Source organism: Anomaloglossus baeobatrachus, unplaced genomic scaffold (genome assembly GCF_048569485.1).
Source record: "Anomaloglossus baeobatrachus isolate aAnoBae1 unplaced genomic scaffold, aAnoBae1.hap1 Scaffold_3548, whole genome shotgun sequence".
NCBI classification, from domain to species: domain Eukaryota; kingdom Metazoa; phylum Chordata; class Amphibia; order Anura; family Aromobatidae; genus Anomaloglossus; species Anomaloglossus baeobatrachus.
The window spans coordinates 61325-71200 of NW_027442906.1; the positions used below are offsets into that span (position 1 = coordinate 61325).

Below are 9876 nucleotides of genomic sequence, written 5' to 3' on the forward strand. Positions count from 1 at the left end.
AAATACATCAACAGGCAGACTACAGAAAAGCTTACTATCAAAGGTTAGAGGGGGGCTTTCTCAGAGGGCTTTTTACAGTTTTTCTATTCCCAATTAGCCGTTTAAGTGTACTTATTGAAAGTAGTAATTCTTTCATAGGCCGCCCTTTCTTAGTATTTGACGTTCCTTATATTGCGGTATGAGGCTTCGCAGTAGGTTGCAAACATTCATCACCCATGACTGTCCCCAATTGAGCTCAGAAGCTCAATGTCTATCATGACCTCTCTTTTAGAATGTCCAAGAGCAAGCAAACTATTCCTCCAGGAGAGGGCGCCAACAGACTACTAAAGAGATCATCATTACTCAAAGAAAACCCCAAAAACCAATGCATGATAGGAATAAACAGGTAACTTTCTTTGGAGTGGAAGCGGAGAGATCGCACCAGATGCCAATTCTAGATGTTATCACACCTGTGGTCACTGCAGCAGCAGGTGAATCCACTTTGTCCAAAAGGGATCTATTCCATTCAATTGCAAATGATCTAGATAAGACAGAGAACTGCAGCACGGGGACATAGCCGAGTTGGTCAGGTTGAGTGGTGATGAGTTTGCTATTTGGATGAATAAAGAAAGTCAAAAGTGTGAAAGATAAAAAACAAAAGGAGGAAGTGTGAAAAGTGAATGGGCCAAATTGAGGTGCATATGAAGACGTATGCTTTCTTCCAATTCATTAAATCGGGCTAATATGAATCAGGTGAATTGAGTTCTGCTTTTGGAAACTGGGTTAAGAAGGGGTGCACCGTTCCTGGAGGTACTGCAATACCAGGTCAATGCGTGGAGTGGACAGAGCAAGCTCTTTTTCCATCTCCCTGTTCTAAAAATCCATTTAATATATGGTCCCCAGATAGGGGACGTATCAGATATTAAACTGATAAGAACAGATACTACACTTGATCTTAGCCAAAAGGCCGAGAAGCGATAACCAGAATTGGTTTGGGCCTCGAGTGGCACCCTGGCCTATGCCGGACACATCTTAGGGAGAGAGAGCGAGAGGGAGACAAACCCACGCCTACACAAGACATTTTGTCACCCAAGCCAACCCTTGAAAAGGCTGCTTTGCAGAGCCAAAACAAGAAGAATGGTGCGTTTTGCAGCCGCCGCCCACTGCAATGAATCTGAATAACTCCTCCTTTAGGGCGCAAGCAACTCCCCTCCCCCTTGCAGTCTTTCCAATTCACGATACAAAAAGACGGACAGGACAGGTTGCCTGACTTTCCGTCACTGCCACCCTTTGCCATCCTTACCCGTAGAAAGCCCTTTCATCATCCCCAAACCCTAATCTTTTCCCTTTCCTTCCCAGCCCCCAAACCCTGCCCTCTGTACCTTTCTCACCACCCGCTTCCCTTCTCCTGTCATCCCCCTACCACCCGGGAAAAAAAGAGATTGCCCCCTCCTTCCACTAGCCCACCCTCCCACCCAAAGAACAACTTCTTCTGCGCAGCTTGTTTTCTAGGCAGCAGCGCTATTGTGATGTCATCGGGGGGCATTGTGACAAGCCGCCAGTGTTCCGTCTCTTCATGTTGTGCACAGTTCAAACGGAAAATACATCAACAGGCAGACTACAGAAAAGCTTACTATCAAAGGTTAGAGGGGGGCTTTCTCAGAGGGCTTTTTACAGTTTTTCTATTCCCAATTAGCCGTTTAAGTGTACTTATTGAAAGTAGTAATTCTTTCATAGGCCGCCCTTTCTTAGTATTTGACGTTCCTTATATTGCGGTATGAGGCTTCGCAGTAGGTTGCAAACATTCATCACCCATGACTGTCCCCAATTGAGCTCAGAAGCTCAATGTCTATCATGACCTCTCTTTTAGAATGTCCAAGAGCAAGCAAACTATTCCTCCAGGAGAGGGCGCCAACAGACTACTAAAGAGATCATCATTACTCAAAGAAAACCCCAAAAACCAATGCATGATAGGAATAAACAGGTAACTTTCTTTGGAGTGGAAGCGGAGAGATCGCACCAGATGCCAATTCTAGATGTTATCACACCTGTGGTCACTGCAGCAGCAGGTGAATCCACTTTGTCCAAAAGGGATCTATTCCATTCAATTGCAAATGATCTAGATAAGACAGAGAACTGCAGCACGGGGACATAGCCGAGTTGGTCAGGTTGAGTGGTGATGAGTTTGCTATTTGGATGAATAAAGAAAGTCAAAAGTGTGAAAGATAAAAAACAAAAGGAGGAAGTGTGAAAAGTGAATGGGCCAAATTGAGGTGCATATGAAGACGTATGCTTTCTTCCAATTCATTAAATCGGGCTAATATGAATCAGGTGAATTGAGTTCTGCTTTTGGAAACTGGGTTAAGAAGGGGTGCACCGTTCCTGGAGGTACTGCAATACCAGGTCAATGCGTGGAGTGGACAGAGCAAGCTCTTTTTCCATCTCCCTGTTCTAAAAATCCATTTAATATATGGTCCCCAGATAGGGGACGTATCAGATATTAAACTGATAAGAACAGATACTACACTTGATCTTAGCCAAAAGGCCGAGAAGCGATAACCAGAATTGGTTTGGGCCTCGAGTGGCACCCTGGCCTATGCCGGACACATCTTAGGGAGAGAGAGCGAGAGGGAGACAAACCCACGCCTACACAAGACATTTTGTCACCCAAGCCAACCCTTGAAAAGGCTGCTTTGCAGAGCCAAAACAAGAAGAATGGTGCGTTTTGCAGCCGCCGCCCACTGCAATGAATCTGAATAACTCCTCCTTTAGGGCGCAAGCAACTCCCCTCCCCCTTGCAGTCTTTCCAATTCACGATACAAAAAGACGGACAGGACAGGTTGCCTGACTTTCCGTCACTGCCACCCTTTGCCATCCTTACCCGTAGAAAGCCCTTTCATCATCCCCAAACCCTAATCTTTTCCCTTTCCTTCCCAGCCCCCAAACCCTGCCCTCTGTACCTTTCTCACCACCCGCTTCCCTTCTCCTGTCATCCCCCTACCACCCGGGAAAAAAAGAGATTGCCCCCTCCTTCCACTAGCCCACCCTCCCACCCAAAGAACAACTTCTTCTGCGCAGCTTGTGTTCTAGGCAGCAGCGCTATTGTGATGTCATCGGGGGGCATTGTGACAAGCCGCCAGTGTTCCGTCTCTTCATGTTGTGCACAGTTCAAACGGAAAATACATCAACAGGCAGACTACAGAAAAGCTTACTATCAAAGGTTAGAGGGGGGCTTTCTCAGAGGGCTTTTTACAGTTTTTCTATTCCCAATTAGCCGTTTAAGTGTACTTATTGAAAGTAGTAATTCTTTCATAGGCCGCCCTTTCTTAGTATTTGACGTTCCTTATATTGCGGTATGAGGCTTCGCAGTAGGTTGCAAACATTCATCACCCATGACTGTCCCCAATTGAGCTCAGAAGCTCAATGTCTATCATGACCTCTCTTTTAGAATGTCCAAGAGCAAGCAAACTATTCCTCCAGGAGAGGGCGCCAACAGACTACTAAAGAGATCATCATTACTCAAAGAAAACCCCAAAAACCAATGCATGATAGGAATAAACAGGTAACTTTCTTTGGAGTGGAAGCGGAGAGATCGCACCAGATGCCAATTCTAGATGTTATCACACCTGTGGTCACTGCAGCAGCAGGTGAATCCACTTTGTCCAAAAGGGATCTATTCCATTCAATTGCAAATGATCTAGATAAGACAGAGAACTGCAGCACGGGGACATAGCCGAGTTGGTCAGGTTGAGTGGTGATGAGTTTGCTATTTGGATGAATAAAGAAAGTCAAAAGTGTGAAAGATAAAAAACAAAAGGAGGAAGTGTGAAAAGTGAATGGGCCAAATTGAGGTGCATATGAAGACGTATGCTTTCTTCCAATTCATTAAATCGGGCTAATATGAATCAGGTGAATTGAGTTCTGCTTTTGGAAACTGGGTTAAGAAGGGGTGCACCGTTCCTGGAGGTACTGCAATACCAGGTCAATGCGTGGAGTGGACAGAGCAAGCTCTTTTTCCATCTCCCTGTTCTAAAAATCCATTTAATATATGGTCCCCAGATAGGGGACGTATCAGATATTAAACTGATAAGAACAGATACTACACTTGATCTTAGCCAAAAGGCCGAGAAGCGATAACCAGAATTGGTTTGGGCCTCGAGTGGCACCCTGGCCTATGCCGGACACATCTTAGGGAGAGAGAGCGAGAGGGAGACAAACCCACGCCTACACAAGACATTTTGTCACCCAAGCCAACCCTTGAAAAGGCTGCTTTGCAGAGCCAAAACAAGAAGAATGGTGCGTTTTGCAGCCGCCGCCCACTGCAATGAATCTGAATAACTCCTCCTTTAGGGCGCAAGCAACTCCCCTCCCCCTTGCAGTCTTTCCAATTCACGATACAAAAAGACGGACAGGACAGGTTGCCTGACTTTCCGTCACTGCCACCCTTTGCCATCCTTACCCGTAGAAAGCCCTTTCATCATCCCCAAACCCTAATCTTTTCCCTTTCCTTCCCAGCCCCCAAACCCTGCCCTCTGTACCTTTCTCACCACCCGCTTCCCTTCTCCTGTCATCCCCCTACCACCCGGGAAAAAAAGAGATTGCCCCCTCCTTCCACTAGCCCACCCTCCCACCCAAAGAACAACTTCTTCTGCGCAGCTTGTTTTCTAGGCAGCAGCGCTATTGTGATGTCATCGGGGGGCATTGTGACAAGCCGCCAGTGTTCCGTCTCTTCATGTTGTGCACAGTTCAAACGGAAAATACATCAACAGGCAGACTACAGAAAAGCTTACTATCAAAGGTTAGAGGGGGGCTTTCTCAGAGGGCTTTTTACAGTTTTTCTATTCCCAATTAGCCGTTTAAGTGTACTTATTGAAAGTAGTAATTCTTTCATAGGCCGCCCTTTCTTAGTATTTGACGTTCCTTATATTGCGGTATGAGGCTTCGCAGTAGGTTGCAAACATTCATCACCCATGACTGTCCCCAATTGAGCTCAGAAGCTCAATGTCTATCATGACCTCTCTTTTAGAATGTCCAAGAGCAAGCAAACTATTCCTCCAGGAGAGGGCGCCAACAGACTACTAAAGAGATCATCATTACTCAAAGAAAACCCCAAAAACCAATGCATGATAGGAATAAACAGGTAACTTTCTTTGGAGTGGAAGCGGAGAGATCGCACCAGATGCCAATTCTAGATGTTATCACACCTGTGGTCACTGCAGCAGCAGGTGAATCCACTTTGTCCAAAAGGGATCTATTCCATTCAATTGCAAATGATCTAGATAAGACAGAGAACTGCAGCACGGGGACATAGCCGAGTTGGTCAGGTTGAGTGGTGATGAGTTTGCTATTTGGATGAATAAAGAAAGTCAAAAGTGTGAAAGATAAAAAACAAAAGGAGGAAGTGTGAAAAGTGAATGGGCCAAATTGAGGTGCATATGAAGACGTATGCTTTCTTCCAATTCATTAAATCGGGCTAATATGAATCAGGTGAATTGAGTTCTGCTTTTGGAAACTGGGTTAAGAAGGGGTGCACCGTTCCTGGAGGTACTGCAATACCAGGTCAATGCGTGGAGTGGACAGAGCAAGCTCTTTTTCCATCTCCCTGTTCTAAAAATCCATTTAATATATGGTCCCCAGATAGGGGACGTATCAGATATTAAACTGATAAGAACAGATACTACACTTGATCTTAGCCAAAAGGCCGAGAAGCGATAACCAGAATTGGTTTGGGCCTCGAGTGGCACCCTGGCCTATGCCGGACACATCTTAGGGAGAGAGAGCGAGAGGGAGACAAACCCACGCCTACACAAGACATTTTGTCACCCAAGCCAACCCTTGAAAAGGCTGCTTTGCAGAGCCAAAACAAGAAGAATGGTGCGTTTTGCAGCCGCCGCCCACTGCAATGAATCTGAATAACTCCTCCTTTAGGGCGCAAGCAACTCCCCTCCCCCTTGCAGTCTTTCCAATTCACGATACAAAAAGACGGACAGGACAGGTTGCCTGACTTTCCGTCACTGCCACCCTTTGCCATCCTTACCCGTAGAAAGCCCTTTCATCATCCCCAAACCCTAATCTTTTCCCTTTCCTTCCCAGCCCCCAAACCCTGCCCTCTGTACCTTTCTCACCACCCGCTTCCCTTCTCCTGTCATCCCCCTACCACCCGGGAAAAAAAGAGATTGCCCCCTCCTTCCACTAGCCCACCCTCCCACCCAAAGAACAACTTCTTCTGCGCAGCTTGTTTTCTAGGCAGCAGCGCTATTGTGATGTCATCGGGGGGCATTGTGACAAGCCGCCAGTGTTCCGTCTCTTCATGTTGTGCACAGTTCAAACGGAAAATACATCAACAGGCAGACTACAGAAAAGCTTACTATCAAAGGTTAGAGGGGGGCTTTCTCAGAGGGCTTTTTACAGTTTTTCTATTCCCAATTAGCCGTTTAAGTGTACTTATTGAAAGTAGTAATTCTTTCATAGGCCGCCCTTTCTTAGTATTTGACGTTCCTTATATTGCGGTATGAGGCTTCGCAGTAGGTTGCAAACATTCATCACCCATGACTGTCCCCAATTGAGCTCAGAAGCTCAATGTCTATCATGACCTCTCTTTTAGAATGTCCAAGAGCAAGCAAACTATTCCTCCAGGAGAAGGCGCCAACAGACTACTAAAGAGATCATCATTACTCAAAGAAAACCCCAAAAACCAATGCATGATAGGAATAAACAGGTAACTTTCTTTGGAGTGGAAGCGGAGAGATCGCACCAGATGCCAATTCTAGATGTTATCACACCTGTGGTCACTGCAGCAGCAGGTGAATCCACTTTGTCCAAAAGGGATCTATTCCATTCAATTGCAAATGATCTAGATAAGACAGAGAACTGCAGCACGGGGACATAGCCGAGTTGGTCAGGTTGAGTGGTGATGAGTTTGCTATTTGGATGAATAAAGAAAGTCAAAAGTGTGAAAGATAAAAAACAAAAGGAGGAAGTGTGAAAAGTGAATGGGCCAAATTGAGGTGCATATGAAGACGTATGCTTTCTTCCAATTCATTAAATCGGGCTAATATGAATCAGGTGAATTGAGTTCTGCTTTTGGAAACTGGGTTAAGAAGGGGTGCACCGTTCCTGGAGGTACTGCAATACCAGGTCAATGCGTGGAGTGGACAGAGCAAGCTCTTTTTCCATCTCCCTGTTCTAAAAATCCATTTAATATATGGTCCCCAGATAGGGGACGTATCAGATATTAAACTGATAAGAACAGATACTACACTTGATCTTAGCCAAAAGGCCGAGAAGCGATAACCAGAATTGGTTTGGGCCTCGAGTGGCACCCTGGCCTATGCCGGACACATCTTAGGGAGAGAGAGCGAGAGGGAGACAAACCCACGCCTACACAAGACATTTTGTCACCCAAGCCAACCCTTGAAAAGGCTGCTTTGCAGAGCCAAAACAAGAAGAATGGTGCGTTTTGCAGCCGCCGCCCACTGCAATGAATCTGAATAACTCCTCCTTTAGGGCGCAAGCAACTCCCCTCCCCCTTGCAGTCTTTCCAATTCACGATACAAAAAGACGGACAGGACAGGTTGCCTGACTTTCCGTCACTGCCACCCTTTGCCATCCTTACCCGTAGAAAGCCCTTTCATCATCCCCAAACCCTAATCTTTTCCCTTTCCTTCCCAGCCCCCAAACCCTGCCCTCTGTACCTTTCTCACCACCCGCTTCCCTTCTCCTGTCATCCCCCTACCACCCGGGAAAAAAAGAGATTGCCCCCTCCTTCCACTAGCCCACCCTCCCACCCAAAGAACAACTTCTTCTGCGCAGCTTGTTTTCTAGGCAGCAGCGCTATTGTGATGTCATCGGGGGGCATTGTGACAAGCCGCCAGTGTTCCGTCTCTTCATGTTGTGCACAGTTCAAACGGAAAATACATCAACAGGCAGACTACAGAAAAGCTTACTATCAAAGGTTAGAGGGGGGCTTTCTCAGAGGGCTTTTTACAGTTTTTCTATTCCCAATTAGCCGTTTAAGTGTACTTATTGAAAGTAGTAATTCTTTCATAGGCCGCCCTTTCTTAGTATTTGACGTTCCTTATATTGCGGTATGAGGCTTCGCAGTAGGTTGCAAACATTCATCACCCATGACTGTCCCCAATTGAGCTCAGAAGCTCAATGTCTATCATGACCTCTCTTTTAGAATGTCCAAGAGCAAGCAAACTATTCCTCCAGGAGAGGGCGCCAACAGACTACTAAAGAGATCATCATTACTCAAAGAAAACCCCAAAAACCAATGCATGATAGGAATAAACAGGTAACTTTCTTTGGAGTGGAAGCGGAGAGATCGCACCAGATGCCAATTCTAGATGTTATCACACCTGTGGTCACTGCAGCAGCAGGTGAATCCACTTTGTCCAAAAGGGATCTATTCCATTCAATTGCAAATGATCTAGATAAGACAGAGAACTGCAGCACGGGGACATAGCCGAGTTGGTCAGGTTGAGTGGTGATGAGTTTGCTATTTGGATGAATAAAGAAAGTCAAAAGTGTGAAAGATAAAAAACAAAAGGAGGAAGTGTGAAAAGTGAATGGGCCAAATTGAGGTGCATATGAAGACGTATGCTTTCTTCCAATTCATTAAATCGGGCTAATATGAATCAGGTGAATTGAGTTCTGCTTTTGGAAACTGGGTTAAGAAGGGGTGCACCGTTCCTGGAGGTACTGCAATACCAGGTCAATGCGTGGAGTGGACAGAGCAAGCTCTTTTTCCATCTCCCTGTTCTAAAAATCCATTTAATATATGGTCCCCAGATAGGGGACGTATCAGATATTAAACTGATAAGAACAGATACTACACTTGATCTTAGCCAAAAGGCCGAGAAGCGATAACCAGAATTGGTTTGGGCCTCGAGTGGCACCCTGGCCTATGCCGGACACATCTTAGGGAGAGAGAGCGAGAGGGAGACAAACCCACGCCTACACAAGACATTTTGTCACCCAAGCCAACCCTTGAAAAGGCTGCTTTGCAGAGCCAAAACAAGAAGAATGGTGCGTTTTGCAGCCGCCGCCCACTGCAATGAATCTGAATAACTCCTCCTTTAGGGCGCAAGCAACTCCCCTCCCCCTTGCAGTCTTTCCAATTCACGATACAAAAAGACGGACAGGACAGGTTGCCTGACTTTCCGTCACTGCCACCCTTTGCCATCCTTACCCGTAGAAAGCCCTTTCATCATCCCCAAACCCTAATCTTTTCCCTTTCCTTCCCAGCCCCCAAACCCTGCCCTCTGTACCTTTCTCACCACCCGCTTCCCTTCTCCTGTCATCCCCCTACCACCCGGGAAAAAAAGAGATTGCCCCCTCCTTCCACTAGCCCACCCTCCCACCCAAAGAACAACTTCTTCTGCGCAGCTTGTTTTCTAGGCAGCAGCGCTATTGTGATGTCATCGGGGGGCATTGTGACAAGCCGCCAGTGTTCCGTCTCTTCATGTTGTGCACAGTTCAAACGGAAAATACATCAACAGGCAGACTACAGAAAAGCTTACTATCAAAGGTTAGAGGGGGGCTTTCTCAGAGGGCTTTTTACAGTTTTTCTATTCCCAATTAGCCGTTTAAGTGTACTTATTGAAAGTAGTAATTCTTTCATAGGCCGCCCTTTCTTAGTATTTGACGTTCCTTATATTGCGGTATGAGGCTTCGCAGTAGGTTGCAAACATTCATCACCCATGACTGTCCCCAATTGAGCTCAGAAGCTCAATGTCTATCATGACCTCTCTTTTAGAATGTCCAAGAGCAAGCAAACTATTCCTCCAGGAGAGGGCGCCAACAGACTACTAAAGAGATCATCATTACTCAAAGAAAACCCCAAAAACCAATGCATGATAGGAATAAACAGGTAACTTTCTTTGGAGTGGAAGC

At 46.1% G+C, this 9876-nt stretch overlaps 6 non-coding genes across 6 annotated transcripts; all 6 read right to left on the bottom strand.

Annotated features, from left to right (window-relative positions):
- Nucleotides 1-767: 767 nt before the first annotated feature.
- On the bottom strand, nt 768-958 carry LOC142272731 (U2 spliceosomal RNA). Its single transcript, XR_012737544.1, has one exon. It is a non-coding gene; the product is annotated as a U2 spliceosomal RNA (small nuclear RNA).
- A 1387-nt stretch (nt 959-2345) lies between these two features.
- On the bottom strand, nt 2346-2536 carry LOC142272732 (U2 spliceosomal RNA). The gene has a single exon (XR_012737545.1). It is a non-coding gene; the product is annotated as a U2 spliceosomal RNA (small nuclear RNA).
- Nucleotides 2537-3923: 1387 nt separating this feature from the next.
- Nucleotides 3924-4114, bottom strand: LOC142272733 (U2 spliceosomal RNA). Its single transcript, XR_012737546.1, has one exon. It is a non-coding gene; the product is annotated as a U2 spliceosomal RNA (small nuclear RNA).
- A 1387-nt stretch (nt 4115-5501) lies between these two features.
- On the bottom strand, nt 5502-5692 carry LOC142272735 (U2 spliceosomal RNA). The gene has a single exon (XR_012737547.1). It is a non-coding gene; the product is annotated as a U2 spliceosomal RNA (small nuclear RNA).
- A 1387-nt stretch (nt 5693-7079) lies between these two features.
- On the bottom strand, nt 7080-7270 carry LOC142272736 (U2 spliceosomal RNA). The gene has a single exon (XR_012737548.1). It is a non-coding gene; the product is annotated as a U2 spliceosomal RNA (small nuclear RNA).
- Nucleotides 7271-8657: 1387 nt separating this feature from the next.
- LOC142272737 (U2 spliceosomal RNA) lies at nt 8658-8848 on the bottom strand. Its single transcript, XR_012737549.1, has one exon. It is a non-coding gene; the product is annotated as a U2 spliceosomal RNA (small nuclear RNA).
- Nucleotides 8849-9876: the final 1028 nt, after the last annotated feature.